The sequence below is a fragment of the Protopterus annectens genome, chromosome 5.part0 (genome assembly GCF_019279795.1).
Source record: "Protopterus annectens isolate FY-2018-M chromosome 5.part0, PAN1.0, whole genome shotgun sequence".
Taxonomy (NCBI): domain Eukaryota; kingdom Metazoa; phylum Chordata; order Ceratodontiformes; family Protopteridae; genus Protopterus; species Protopterus annectens.
The window spans coordinates 1,586,561,085-1,586,576,107 of NC_056735.1; the positions used below are offsets into that span (position 1 = coordinate 1,586,561,085).

A 15,023-nucleotide genomic window follows, 5' to 3' on the forward strand; every position below is an offset into this window, starting at 1 on the left:
TACATATGTAATAATAACATAACTATAGAACTGTCCAAAACGATAGTATTCACTTTCTGTGTCGAACTAAATCTGTGATCCACAGAAAACGTGTTACTGGTATCATCACGCCTGTTTTTTGTTTTTTTTTTTTTTTTAATTGATGCATTTATTTGATTTATTTGTGGCTTATTTTTTATCTTTGAGTAGCACTGCATATGGATAAGACAAATTATATAACAGACTATTAATTCATTTATTTTCCTCTTTTGATTAAACAGAGTTCCCTGACCAAAGCAATGCCCATTATTCTTGGAACATCTCAAGTGGTATGGACACTGACCAGGCAAACTGGCCTTCTCTTTTTCTGATACCATGCTAAAAACCCACAGCATTTAACACACCCCTTGGTTACTATAACTCAAGTATATGGGACCACCCTTGTCATCCAATGAGCAGCAGCTGAAGAGAGCAAAACCCCCACTTAACTACACTAGAGTATCTGTGTCTGAATATGAACCCAAGGGCCTGGTGAAAGGATAAAAGCTTAGCCTTCTGATGTTCTTGGCATGAAAGACAGGTACCACAGCTGCTGAACTATTTGATCATTAAACTTAGGAAAGCCATTTACTGCAATTTGAAGTGATTCTCTGCTATTTTGATCAGAACGCTGTGTGCATGTTTGGGTGTGTGATGTGGCGTATGTAGTACAAGTAGAGAATTTAAGTCGGGCAAGAGTAAAAATCATGTTAGATCAACATATGATGTGTAAAAGTGTACAGTGTCTTGCATGTATAATAATAAGCTAGTTATGACAGGAAAAGCGCTAATACCCATGTTGTAAGTTAGCAAACTGCTGCCACATCTGCAGAAAAAGCTATGCTACTGAAATATAATTGGAGCATGCCTCTCAACTGTCCAGATTTTTGGCTCATGTTTTGGTCTGTTCATCATAAAATTAGTAGATATCTGCCAAATCAGTGAGGATTGAAGTCAATAAATGATATCATACATTTGAGTTTAGAGATAATATCCTTCAGAAAACGCATACTAACTCAAATCTTGTTTTTCTAACAACTTTTTAAGTTTTTATAAGAGAAATATTTAAAATTTGTCTCTATTTTTTTGTCTTTGTTCCCTTACTATTTTAGGCTTTGTCTAGACTTCTTGGTCCAAGAGGTTGAGCAGTATGAATTTGAGCCTCTGCTGGTACAGAACTTTCATGGAATTTGGTATCATGAATTGTTTTAAAATCTGTCATGTAACTGCTAATATCCATGGATTTCTAAAACTTAGCATTATCATAATTTTTATTTTATTCCACTTTTGTAATACACTTAAGCTGTAGGAAACTCTCTTTTCAACAATTTGTGCCTTCTCCACACAAAAAGTACAGACTGTTAATTGTGGAGTGTTTACCTTTCTGAACTGCTGGAACCCTGGTAAGTCCTAATTTAGAATGTTGAGTGTCAGCCAAGCTGTACTAAACGCCACTGTTACATACAGGCAGTGAGTTAAAGTGTCTGGGGAACAGCACAGTCCTGTCTGAATTAAAAGGTAAACTTACAGGAAGGTTTTTCAGCTGTCAACAAAGAAACAATTGTAATCCAGTTTGTGAACACTTGTTATTTATAGTAATTAACTTTATGAGTCTAAGGAAAGTCTGTTAATTAAAGAAACAACAATGAATGACACTGTTTAAGTTGCTATTGCATAAAGCGATTTGCCAATTAAAAAAAAAAGTTAACTGTGCAACATGGTGTGTAGGGCAGAAGCTGCTGAACAGATGTAGTTCCCTTCAACATGATGTGCAGAACAGCTGAGGTTTTACAACTCTCTTGCAATTTTAAAATTTTTTAGAGTGAGTTTTCCCTAGCCTGATGCCTTACAGTTTAAACAGTAAACTCTCTGTGACATCAGGTTAGGGAAAACATGAAGTGTGTCCATAGACTTTAATGAATGAGTGCTTGTGTGCAATGCCCGATCCATTAAAGTCTATGGACGTACCTCTTGCTGTCTCCAAGATGACTCCATTGAGGGATAACCTGCAGTTTTTGGGGGTCATTGCTTAAATATAAACCTTACGAAGCTTCTTGTTAAAATAGAAGACAAAAATGTAAGGAAAGATACCACGGAAAATGGATAGCGGCACATAACTCACTGAATGCCACAAAGTAGTATTGGATGTTGGCAAATCTCTAAGTTTTGATAGCAGGGCCCAGCTGAAGATTCTTACCGATAGTAAATGCAGAAACCACATATCTAAAGTATAACCTGCTCGAATTGGTGGCTGAGTGATGTGTGTTTCAGTTCAGCTTTTGGGTTTGGAAGTAAAGGAGATACCTCTCAATTGTGCCTGATTTTGCAGAATGTCTCTAATTTTGTCTCGTATTTCCCCTTGTAAAATCACCAAAGATTAAAGGCAGTCAGTCATTTATACCAGAAAATTAGAGGACCATACTTATTGTTTACAAAATGCATATAGACACAAAACATTTTCTTTAATTATTGCTGTTAAATGAATTAGAGTAAAATGTAAACGTTGCCTCGGATTTGGGGCCTTGTTTCTACCATTATTTTTTTTACTTTGTTCCTGATTCTTAAGCAAAAATGTTGCAAGCTATGGTTAAATGACCTGCTCTATAAAACATGCCAATTGACCAGTCACAGCCTATTATTATTTTGTGCATTTATGAAGTCCTTTGTTACAGCTCTGGACTCAGTTGTACGACTGTCAAGAGACATGTCCTTTAAAAAGAAGGTAGAATTTTTTTTTGAGGATGGGGTGCTTTTACGCACAAGTGCAGCAAATGTCATTGCACACTCCACCAGGTTAACTGGACAAACCATAAGGAAAGCTACCACACAGACATCGACTCATACATTCTGTAAACTTGACAAATTGGATGTCCAGTGTGATTTGTCTTGGATGGAATATGGTGCATTGAATCAGAAATACCTCCCTAAAAGAATCACAGGCCTAAAGAAGATGCCTTATGCTGACCATCTAAAAAAACTCCACCTAAACTCTGTCGCATATCATCTACTCAGAGGCGATCTCTGCTTAACATACAAGGTCATGTCAAATCAAGAGCTGTTGGACATGCTACACTTAAAGAAATCCCAATCCCTCAGAGACACATGCTCCAGGGATCCAAACCTTGTCATCACAATGAACAAAACATGCTGGAGGGATAGGTTCCTGACCAAGAGACTACCCAGACTCTGGAATAGACTGCCCATACATGTCAAGCAGAGCTCCTCTTTGGCCCTCTTCAAAAGGAACCTATCATGATTGGATGGGAGATAGGAAATTCACCCCGGAGATCACATCAGTCGCCCTGCCAGACAGGGGTCGAGGGAAGTAAATACTGTGGGAAGAAATAGCCAGGGAATTGTTATGGCTAGGCTTGTATAGGCCCTAGGGCCGATAGCCTAGTATCAACCTATCAACCTATGAACCCAAGAACATAACACGAATGGCCTATGCACTCTCTGGCATAACAACTTCATGCAGGCATAAATGTACAGAAATCCACTGCTCTAAGTAACATGAGTTATTACATAGACAACCAGTCAAAGGTTTTCTCAACATCAAACTCAGTGGCAATTATGGACAACCTCTTCTAATTTGCAACCTCAGAAAGCTCTAAAACCCTCCTGACACAGTCACAAGGCTCATTTACAAAGATAAAGCCAGCCAGAAAAGGGTAAACAGTACCCTCAACCAGACACCTGAGCCATTTGATGTAGAGGGACATATAAACTTTACAGCCAGTGTTAGAACTAGACACTGGGAAGTCATGTGATGGGTCTCCCAGATCTTTACTTGTTTTTTTTGTTTCGCCAAGCCTTCACGTCCACTGCTAGAATTAGTGATGTCTACACAACAGGCATTTGTAGTATACTTGCATTTGGTGCAGAAGGCTATGGATTATATTCCACACCAGGTAGAATGATTGTAGCATAAGGGGTGTGCAATATCCCTTAGTGTACCATCCTTTATAAGAGATATTAAACAGAGACCCTGTCCGCGTGAGTTAGTGGCACCTCAGGTGAATGTAAAAGATCACATAACACCTATCCAAAAGATTAGGGGAATTTTCCAGATTCCCTAGACAAATTTCCCTGTAGTATAAATACCACCTTGGGTCTCCCCTGAAAAGAGGCCATAGACTAGTGGGACTAACCCAGTCAATAAATGATAAATAAAATCAAATAAATCAAAGTGAGGTAGCTTAACAACTGCAGATATGGAAAGGAATTGGAAAATTCCCTTTTGTCCAGCTAGCAAATCAGGTGGGATCAATAATTCTCAAAGAAGAAAACCTAGCAATTACATTAGGATAATTAAAGGAGTGAAGAGATTACCTAACTCTCTTCTAATAGCTGGCAGGACCTGCTAATTCAACACAGTAGATGATGAACAGTTATGGCCTAACTGCATGCTGGTCAGTGAAAATCTCTTTTCTGATCTCAGTGTACCAAACATACTTCTACCTTACAAGACATGGAAAGTGGAGTAAAGCAGAGGAGGAAGAGGAGGGATTTGCTAGATTAATAAGGGCCAACTCTGTTCAGCCTACTTTCATTTAAACATATTCATCACGCATTACCACTTGACTTTAGACTCGCCAGAAACTTTACAGATAGCAAAGTATTATGCATGTGGTACAAGGATGTTCAGCAAGTAATTAAGGATGAGTGTACTTTTACACAATGAGCAAAAAGAAACCTGAAATGATGCATTAAAACATAAAAGCCTCTTTATACTGTCAGAATCTAAACCGTAGAAGCAGCATAGTAATGTTGAAGCATTTACATCAAAGTACAAGACTGCACAGCAGTTTAAAACATAAATGCTCTCAAAACAGTACTCAAACAAAGCTCCTAAACAAATATCTAATCTACAGTACTTACTAAAGAAGACATTTACAGTAATAAATATACATACATACATATATACTGTCAGGATATTGGATATTGCTGAAGACACGAAAGTGAGTACCACACATTTAATCCTGGTATCTCGGCTTATCGCCTTTAAGGGATATTCAATAACACAATTCACCATCTTAAATAAATAAAACAATTATCCAATAAACTTTTTAAATGCATATAAATCCCAAATTTAAAGTGACCAGTGCCCCATTTAACAAATATACATCCTTCTCATTACAAATACTATACAAACTGCAAGACATAGAAATAAAAATAAAAAGGCAACATACATGTTCAATATTGTTTGAAAAATAGACGTATTTAAATTCTAAAAGTTCAAAATAACCTCTTTACCAATGGGTTGGCCTTTTGGTGAACTTTTAGAATTTAAATATGTCTACTTTTCACACAATATTGAAAACATATGTTGCCTTTTTATTTTTATTTCTATGTACTGCAGTTTATATATTACTTGTAATGACTGACAATGGACCAATTATAAGTGATGTACAATGTTTGCAACAAAAATATGTCAATATGGTTTGTTTTCATTAATATAAATGTATGATTGCCTATGTCATAAGTAATAATTTAATAATGATGTCTCCTGTCAAAAAAAGACTGTATGATGGTTCTATTCCATTATGTTACTATGTTTATTAACTGCATAGGCTTTGGTATGTAGTTCTCCTGCACCTACTCCTCCCTCTGCTCCAAAGTGTCTTCTGCATGAAGCGTATATTCTTCTACTCTGCATGTGATGCTTATTAGAAGCTCCAATTTCCACTTACATGTCAAAGACATGCAGGTAGGCAAACTGCAGAAGCTCAAATCATCCCTAATTATGTGTGTGGCATGCATATTTAGATAGTATTTCTGTCCTGCCCAAGACCATTTCTTGCCTTATGCCCTTTGCTTGGTGGGATAGGTACTGGTTCCGAGTCACCAGGAGATGAATACATACTGAAAATGATTCCTTTGTAAATCATCCAAAACAATGATCACTCTCAAAAAAAAAAAAAAAGTACAGCCACGAGTAATTGAGAACATAACAGGCCTACAACCCACCCACACAGATTGAAATAAGTTAACTCTCTGGCTGCATAACTGTACAAAATGAAGAAAGTCTCAAACATAGTACAGAGCAGTTTCGTAAAGCAGTGATCACAGAATACCTATATCTCAAGGATAAGGCTGCCTACGGTCAAAAGTTAGTTTGACCAGTTGTGCTCAGGTGATTACAACACAATCAACTGATCCTCAACCACATGAAGGAATAGCTTTTAATATCAAAGAAGAAAGAGATGGAAAAACATTGCAATACAGACTAACCCAGGTAATATTGTCAGCGCTCTAAACAGCTTTGTGGCAGCCCCTGTTAATTAAGTTAATGAGTTTAAAATAATTATCTTTCAAAGATACAGGATAATAAATGGTTTCAATGATTTAAGCAGAAAGTTTTAACGCGGTATGTTCAAATTACAACTGTATTGATAGCTTGCTTAAAAAGCAATTAGTGAATAATTTAATTTCTGCTTCTGCATCTTTGCAAAAGCATTTAACTACAATTTTAACACCATGTCTACTAGGCTGCTCAGGTTTTCAACTAATGAACTCCAGCTATGGTTTTGCCATCTCACTGCATGGATATTTTTCTGTCTGGGTACATCTACAGTTGTTTACATCTTAGCTTTTAGATTTTGGGGGAAAACACATCTCTTATCAGGCAGAGATGGCAGACTGTGCACAGGCTGTTAAATGAAAAACTCAAACGTCCATATAGATTTGGAGGTAGATTTGGAGCATCTTTTTCAGAAAAAAGTCTGGACACTTGTAAATAAAATGTAAACAAAGACCCAAGACTCTCCAGGATGTGAACATTTTCTCTTCAGTTAAATGCAATGCAAAGAATCTCTTTAGTCATATTTGGTTTCTGCATATACATTGCAAACACACAAGCGATTTCAAAACAAAATATTCAAATTGCTATATTTCAAACAATGCAACATTTTTTAGAAGAATAAGACATGCCACATGCAAGCAAATAACAGTGAATTACATTATAATAGAAAAGAATATCAAAATAAAAAAATCAAAACTTTCATCTGGGATGAGATGATAATAATTTAATTTGCTCACCATTTGAGTTAACTTAATATTTCAGCAAAAATCCATGACTGTGTGTGAGTATATGACGATTTACCCATGGTTGGTGTGGTCTGATCACGACGGGAAGTCTGAGTTATTAAACAAAGGCAATGGTGGGTAAATCCTGATATACCCATACACAGTTGTGGATTATTGCTATCATACAACAACATATAAGAAAGAAATTGCTCATGTTTCTTAAATTATGTGACTGTATTACTGTTCTTCTGCCTTCTAGCTTAAAACTGATGTACTGCTCATGCATGTGGCACATACGTCTGCATAGTACGTTGGTACAGTTCAAGAGACAGAAGAGAGAAGAGCGCATTGTAAATGTGCATTTTATTATACATGCTTTAATTTTTATAGTGTGTTGGAGGAAGAAATTTACACTGGTTCTCTGCACTTCATTTTTATAGTTCTGCACTGTTGCTTGTACAAGAACTTATACCTATGAAGTGATAACAGTTTCCTTTCTGTGGTATACTGTTTAATTTCCTCAGACTTTGTTTATTTATAGGTTCATAAGTAGGTACTAGGCTATTGGCCCTAGGGCCTATACAAGCCTAGCCAAAAAGGTACCCTGGCTTTCGCCACCCAAGAAAATTATTTACCTGTGCCCCTGTCAAGCAGAACCACAGAAGTGATCCCCGGAGTGAATTTCCTATTACCCATCCAATCATCAAGATTTTTCTTGAAGAGTGCTAATGAGGAGCTCTGTTTGACATAGATAGGTAGTCTGTTCCAGAGTATGGGAAGTCTCTGGGACAGGAATCTATCCCTCCAGCATGTTCTGTTTATCGTGGTGACAAGGTTTAGGTCCCTAGATCGTGCAGCTCGGAGGGATTGGGACTTCTTTAAGTGGAGCATGTCCAACAGCTCTGGGTTTGACATAGCTCTGTATGTTAGGCAGAGATCGCCTCTGAGTAGGCGATATGCGACGGAGTAAAGCTGGAGTTTTTTGAGTCGGTTTGTGTAAGGCATCTGTTTGAGGCCAGTAATCCTCTTTGTGAGGTATTTTTGCGGCCTTTCCAGTTGTTATAGATGTCTTGTGAGGTACATACCAAAAGGGGCGTTGTACTCTATAATGGGTCTAATGAGTGTTGAGTAGAGGGAAACAACGACCTCTTTTTTTCTGGATGAGAAACCTTTTGTGATGAGGTGTGCCACATAGAAGGATTTCCTGACCACCGTGGCGATGTGATTATCAAAGGAGAGACTACTGTCTACCTGTGTCCCAAGGTCTCTTATCACACTTTCGGTGTTAAGTAGACTACCGCCTATGTGGTAGTTCATGGGTACAGAGTTTTTACCAAAGGGGATGAAAATGCACTTTTTGGCATTGAGCTTGAGACAATGGCTTTGACACCAGGCATCTGTCTCAATGAGGCCCTTTTGCAGGATGTCTACATCGTTAGGAGTTTCGATTATGGCTCCTAGTTTGCAGTCATCTGCAAATTTAGTTAGCCAAAGACCTTCTGTGTTACCCTGTACTTCAGAGGAGTAGATACCAAACAGGAGAGGACCCAGGACTGAACCCTGTGGTACTCCACTTGTCACTGGTCTAAAGTCTGATTTGGAGTCTGCTACTTTCACAGTGTGGGTTCTGTCAGTAAGTCAGTTGGCAACCCATCTTGTGACTTAGGGATTTATGCCTAGTTTAGTGAGTTTATCTATAATTCCAAAGTGGGGGATGGTGTCAAATACCTTGGCAAGATCTAGATAGGCTGTGTGAACCACCTTACCCTCATCTATGGCTTTGGTGACTGCTTCAAAGAAGTCTATCAAGTTTAGGAGACATGATCTGCCTTTTACAAACCTGAGCTGTGTGGGGTCCAGAGTTTGGAGATCTCCAATGTCTTTGTTTATGAGTTCCATGATGATACGTTCCATGGCCTTGCAAACCAGGCTCGTCAGGCTAATGGGACGGTAATTCCTGGGGTTAATTTTGTCATTAAGTAATTCGACAGTGGTTTGTGCCCATTGGGAAGTTGTGCTACATTTTTGATACTACATGTTGAGGGGGAGGCACTATTTTGACTTCAGGTAATGTTAAGTTGTTTTTCATGTTAAAATATTTTTGTAAGCTAGCTTGTGTGTTCAGCTGTGGGGGCATCCTTTGAAACTCTTCAAGTGGAAGACATTCTGTTGCGATTTTTTTGTACTGTTAGAGTACTCTAATAAGTAGTCAAGTCACTGAAGAATACCCGAGGACCAGACATGTTTACAATACTCACACTGACTGGGCTATCAGAACAGTGTGCATGTTTCTGAATACTAATAGCTCATCAATGTATAACACACCACAAAGTATAAGAAAACAGCAGAGAAAAATCACAGCAGTTCTTGATTCCATACCAGACATCACAAAAACTGACTGATGTTTTTTTTTTTTCTCTTTCACATTGCCATATGGCTCATTCTGAGTAATAAAGTGAGGTAGTTCATACTCTAAGAGCATGCCAAGAGCAACAGATGTACAGAGTTTAAGCCAGTTCTGGGAAAAAAATGAAGCTAAAAAAATCCAATCATTCTGATCAAGTCCTTGATGTGTAATCACAGAGTCTGGTCATAATAAAGTACTAACACATGCTTAGAAAATGTGCTCGAAGAATCGGTAAGCATCTCCGGATGTTCAATGTCCCAAAAGAGGTGAATTAATATACCAGGAAGGCCTGGTAAAAAAAAAAAAAAAAAAAAAAAAAAAGTGTAACAAATCGTAACAAAAAAACTGTGTGCTAAAATGTCAGCTAGTGAGTACAAAAAAGAAAAAAAAGAAACAAGCAAGAAGCAAAACAGAATTAATTTGAGTAACTTCAGCAGCAGTTACAAGTGTGTGTGTGTGTACATCTTGCAACAGTCTGCCTTGTACACTTCTGAAATACATTACAATTATTATTTATGTACTAATTCACTCATTTCACCACAATCAGACATCTGAAATAAACAAAATGGTTACATCTGTGTGTGTCTGTGAGAGGGGAATTGTTAACAGTTTTAACTATTTTGTGTCCTGACAGCAACAAGCTAGAATATACTACAATTGCTATTATTCATTAAGCTTTTATAAATTTGCTTACAAACAAATACCTAAGGTATACACAGTCAATGAAATAGCTGTAACTGGTGAGTGTGTTGTTTCTGAGTATGTGTCTCCATGTTTGTGTGCACGCGCTCGGGCGCTCATGTGCACCAGACAGAAAGACTGTCTGTTCCTCTGTATCAGTTTGTTAGTGTATGTGTGTCTGCATAAGTATTTGTATGCATCCCATGCTGGCATTACTAAATGCTTACATAACACTATGGATGTAAAATACTTCCTCTGACAACTAAATGTTCTATATCAACTTTGAAACATTAGGCAGAGGAACCATTTTACACTAAAAAAACATATATATGGATACATCCAAAATTTTGAAGTGCCTTCATGTCAACTGGCAAATAATTTAGTAAAACTTAATGAATACCATCTGCACAAAACTGGGACACCAGCTATAACATGGTTCCCACATATACCATAAGATTCTACTTCAGAACAGCCATTGACATAGTGCTTGCAAGAGGCAACTATACCATTCTGCTATGAGACTCAGTAAATTGTAGTCAAAGTAAAGACAAAATGAATTCAGTGCTCCTGTATATTATACTGACAAACTAAATACAAAATAACTTAACAGACAGCCCATTTTGTACATGCAATTACAGGAAGTAACAAAACCTCTGGGGGATGGGAGGTCTGATGCCTGTAGCATCATCCAGCCTCAAGCACCCTACATAGCCTGCCTCTGTAATGCTCACTGTGCAATTCATTACTTCTTGCATATTTAGCAAGCATCAACAATCACTACCATACATGCAGTAAATGCTGTAAATGGAATCCAATTTTAGCTTTAGCATGAGTCACCAATTACTAACGCTGAATGTTTATTCAATTACCTGACCTGAGCTAGTGAATATTATCTTGAAATGCAGTCTGCTATGTCCAAATTGTCCAAGAACAGTGTCAAAGGACAACAGACTAGATCATAAAAATTACTGCTTAAAGAAATTCAACCATCAAACTATCAGACAAAAGTGCTGAGCAAGTTTTCAAGTAACTGAGTAGTGGAGTCTATAATACCATGCATAGCGCTGTGCTGGCACTATGCTAGAACATGTAGCAAATGAAAGCAGAAAACTCAAAAATTACTGACCACTTAGTGCTGTAAACATGCCCTCTGTCAGCAAACCTTCAAAGCCACGCTGTCTATGTCAGTCACTTGAATGAAAAACAAGAGCATGTCCAGCTCTTAGTGACCTCAAAGACTTCAGCAGACCAGGTCTGCCTATCAGCAACTACTACTGTCTTCACTAATGAATCTGGTCTTCAAATCATGCAGTTAAAGTATTTCATTTTACCATTAGAACTTCTAGTGAAGTGCCTGGGTTTATTTTCTTAACTGTCGAATGATTTGATCTTCTTAGCAGTCCATGGTTCTCAAAAGTTTTCTTTAACACCACAATGCAAAAGCATCGAACTTCTGGAGCATAGACCTACTTGGACTCTCACATTTATTTACTGGGAAAACCATAGCATTGACTTACTAACAATGTGATGTCTTTGTTCATTAAAGTCTTATCCATTTTTAGCTTTCCTTCCAAGCAGCAAGAATCTTAACTTCATGGCTGCAATTTCCGTTTGCAGACCTCTTGGAGCCCAGGAAGATACAGCTGATCACTGCCACCACATCCTTCCCTTTGATAGGGTAAGATGACAGAATTTATATAAAAACATATTACAGTGTTGAGCAGCAAGCCGACTTTTCATTGTTACTCTTTCACCTACATCAACAGGCTCTTCAATACGTTCTCAGCTCACCCATACGAATGCCATCATCTGCACATCTTAGGTCGATTTTTTTCAACCTTCCCACAGCAGACAATCAGCTGCCACCAGCTCCTCTCCTTATTCACCATGTACAGCGGATCCACCGTAGCCTTCCCTAGACTCAACCTGACCTACATCTAGGACTGATGAGGAGATCAAGGATGCTTGTACAACACCATACAGCTGCTGGGGAGTGTGCCCTAACCCGCCATCCCAAGGTAATCTTGCAAGCTCCACCATGGCTGCCTTTAGGAGGTACATGCATACCTTCTGCTTCTGCCCAGCCTCCTGACCAAGCAGAGCTCATCAGTCTCTTAATACTGCAATTGCAGTAAGCCTAGACTGCCACCTAACCTCCCAGAATGGGGGAGCCAGCATCAGACATTCACTCATATCCCCCTACCCATGCCTTCACTGCTAGTCAAACATAGGCCATTTGGGGCACAGTCAAGGCTTTATTCCTCTGCTCCACATGGCTGAGTCCATATCTTACATTAATATTCCTCCCACCAATTTTAATTCTAGCATCTGCTTCATTTAACCTGGCACTTTACAACATATATTCTGCATATGAATTAAATAAGTAGGGTGAACTCTAAACTTTGTAATAAGAATATGATGACCTTAGCCACAAATCAGCTCCAGGTCTTTTTGCTGACTGCATAGAGCTCTTCCAACTCTGACTCTAAAATATACAGTCAGTCTGATTGTGGGACTGACCTTCTAGTCATATCCATGTGTAAAGCCATCTCTTAGGCTTTTAAAGCAGAATGTTTTCTAATGACCACTGAATTATCTTCGCAGAATTCTATTGGCCTATGTCCCACTTCATTTCATACTCCAAGGTCAAACCTGCCCATTATCCCACGTGTACTTTAACTATCAGCTTTAGTATTTCAATCACCCATAATGATGGTCATTAATTTTTTGGATGTTATTTTCAGAAGGTGTGACAGATCCTCATTAAACTGGTTGCCTTTCTCATCTTTGACTCCTGTAGTTGTATCACTGGGTTTACCATCAAAATGTTGCATGTCAGTTATGTAACCTGGAAAGGCAAAAGGCAGTGTTCCGAGTTGTCATAATAGTGATTTTCAAAATGATGAATCCATCAGAGCGAATGCTAGTGTGCATTTGCTCTTGTGGATTCGTTATTTTGAACGGGGATCGTACTATAGTGAGGATCAGGAAATTTACCCTTTCCTGCACTGTAGTGCAATCTTAGAGTTTGTATATATAAGTAGCAGGGTGTGTGTGGGGGGGCAGAACTCCACATGGAGTGTGAAGGGGAGCTTGCCTCCTGTAAAATGTTCATAGCACATAACCGGAATTTTAGATATTTTTAGTAAAGTCGACATTCCCGAGTTGTCGACTTTCCTTAATCTGCAATTTCAGTTATGTGAATGATCTGTTTTTTGTCACATATATGCACACTCACAATTGTCAGTTGTGTGATTTTGATAGTAAAGCTATCATTGTAATACTGAATGACTCACCTTGGAATCTGGGGTTGTGATCATTCTATCTTTTGGGTTGTGAGCAAGCACTGACTTTGACACCTTGAATACAAACTGGGAACACACAGAGCGACAAGCTCTAAGAACACAAATCCATGCAGCAGCAGCAAGAAGGGAATTCAGACTGAACGCCAAAGTTGAATACAGCTAAATTCCTTTAATAAAATCCAAAAAAGAATGATAAAATCAAAGAAAGAATTAAGCACTTTCGTTTCTTAACATAGAAACTTCTTCAGAACTAACCTTCCTATTCAAACTAATAAAATATATTTATACAACAACCAAAAGGATACCAACATAATCAAGTCTTAATTAAAATCTTAATTAGGGTACAAGTCCTTTAAAAGAACCTATACATAATGACACTAGACAAAAATAGATAAAAATCCTGGTACATAATGAAACTCAATAAATTATTAGACTTCCAAATGTTTTAATTTTAAATTAATGGAGACTGCATCATTAATCCCCGGGCAATTAGTAGCATTCAAAATAAGTTGCCATTTTAGTTCACACTTGTTTAGGTGTTCTCCAGTAACATATCCCCTCAAATCTTCCCTAACCGCCCTCTTGCCTCCCCCCACTCCACCGACCCTGGATTAATTAGCCAAGGGCCAAGCCTCAACAAAGCCCCAGAGAGCCATGGAGAGGATCTTAATGGATCCAAGACTAACTAGACTTAGACTTCAAGACTTTTGATCCAACCCAGTTTGGTCCAGAGACAAAGGCAGATCAAATCTTTTAAACTGAAACTTTTTTTTTGAAACAGTCACCAAGGCCATTGGGGAAAGGCAGTCCATATACAGCCTACCTACCTCTGGGCGAGGCTTTTCGATACAATACCTCACTCGGGTCAGGTTGACAGTAGCTTACTCATTCATTATTTATAAAGTAGTTAGGAGACCTTCTACATTGCCCACCTTATCACATGAAGGATTTCATCTAGATCAAAGGGAAGTCATGGTCTCCCTAACCTCTCACTCTCATCAGACCAATGATCGGTACAATGCCCCATTAGGAATGTATGACCGACACTTGCAGCAGCAGCTGAGGAGGCAAAGTTCTCCTCACCAAAAGGATGGGGTCTCAAATATCATATCTTTATGCCTGCGACTGAAAGAACTCCAGTTATATTCAGTTGCTTTACGCTTGCTCAGAGGTGACACCTGTTCCATCACAACAAATCTAAAGTCATGTCCAGGACAATCTGTTAGATGCCTATACACAGCATTAGTACTCTTGCATTTTTTAATGTCCAATCTATGCTCATATATTCTTTCTTTCATTTTCCTAGATGTTTTCCCAACATAAAAAGTGGGACATATGGAACAGCAGGCTACATATACCACCTGGTGGGAGTCACAAGAAAAATGTCCTCTAATTTTATATTCAAAACCATTAACATTTATACTGTCAGTAATTAATACACATGGGCATTGTTTGTATCTCCCATATATTTTCATGCCTTCATTCCTTTTAGTCAGTGGTCTAGTCTGTTCTAAAAGCTGTTTAAAAGAGCTTGCATTCCTATATTCTATACGAGGGGCATTTCCTAATAAATTAAGATTTTT

General features: G+C 38.2%; 1 protein-coding gene across 1 annotated transcript in view; it reads right to left on the reverse strand.

Moving 5' to 3' along the window:
• LOC122802393 (1-phosphatidylinositol 4,5-bisphosphate phosphodiesterase gamma-1-like) overlaps positions 1–15,023 on the reverse strand; it is an 824,139-nt gene that overhangs the window by 142,356 nt on the left and 666,760 nt on the right. The window lies entirely within an intron of this gene.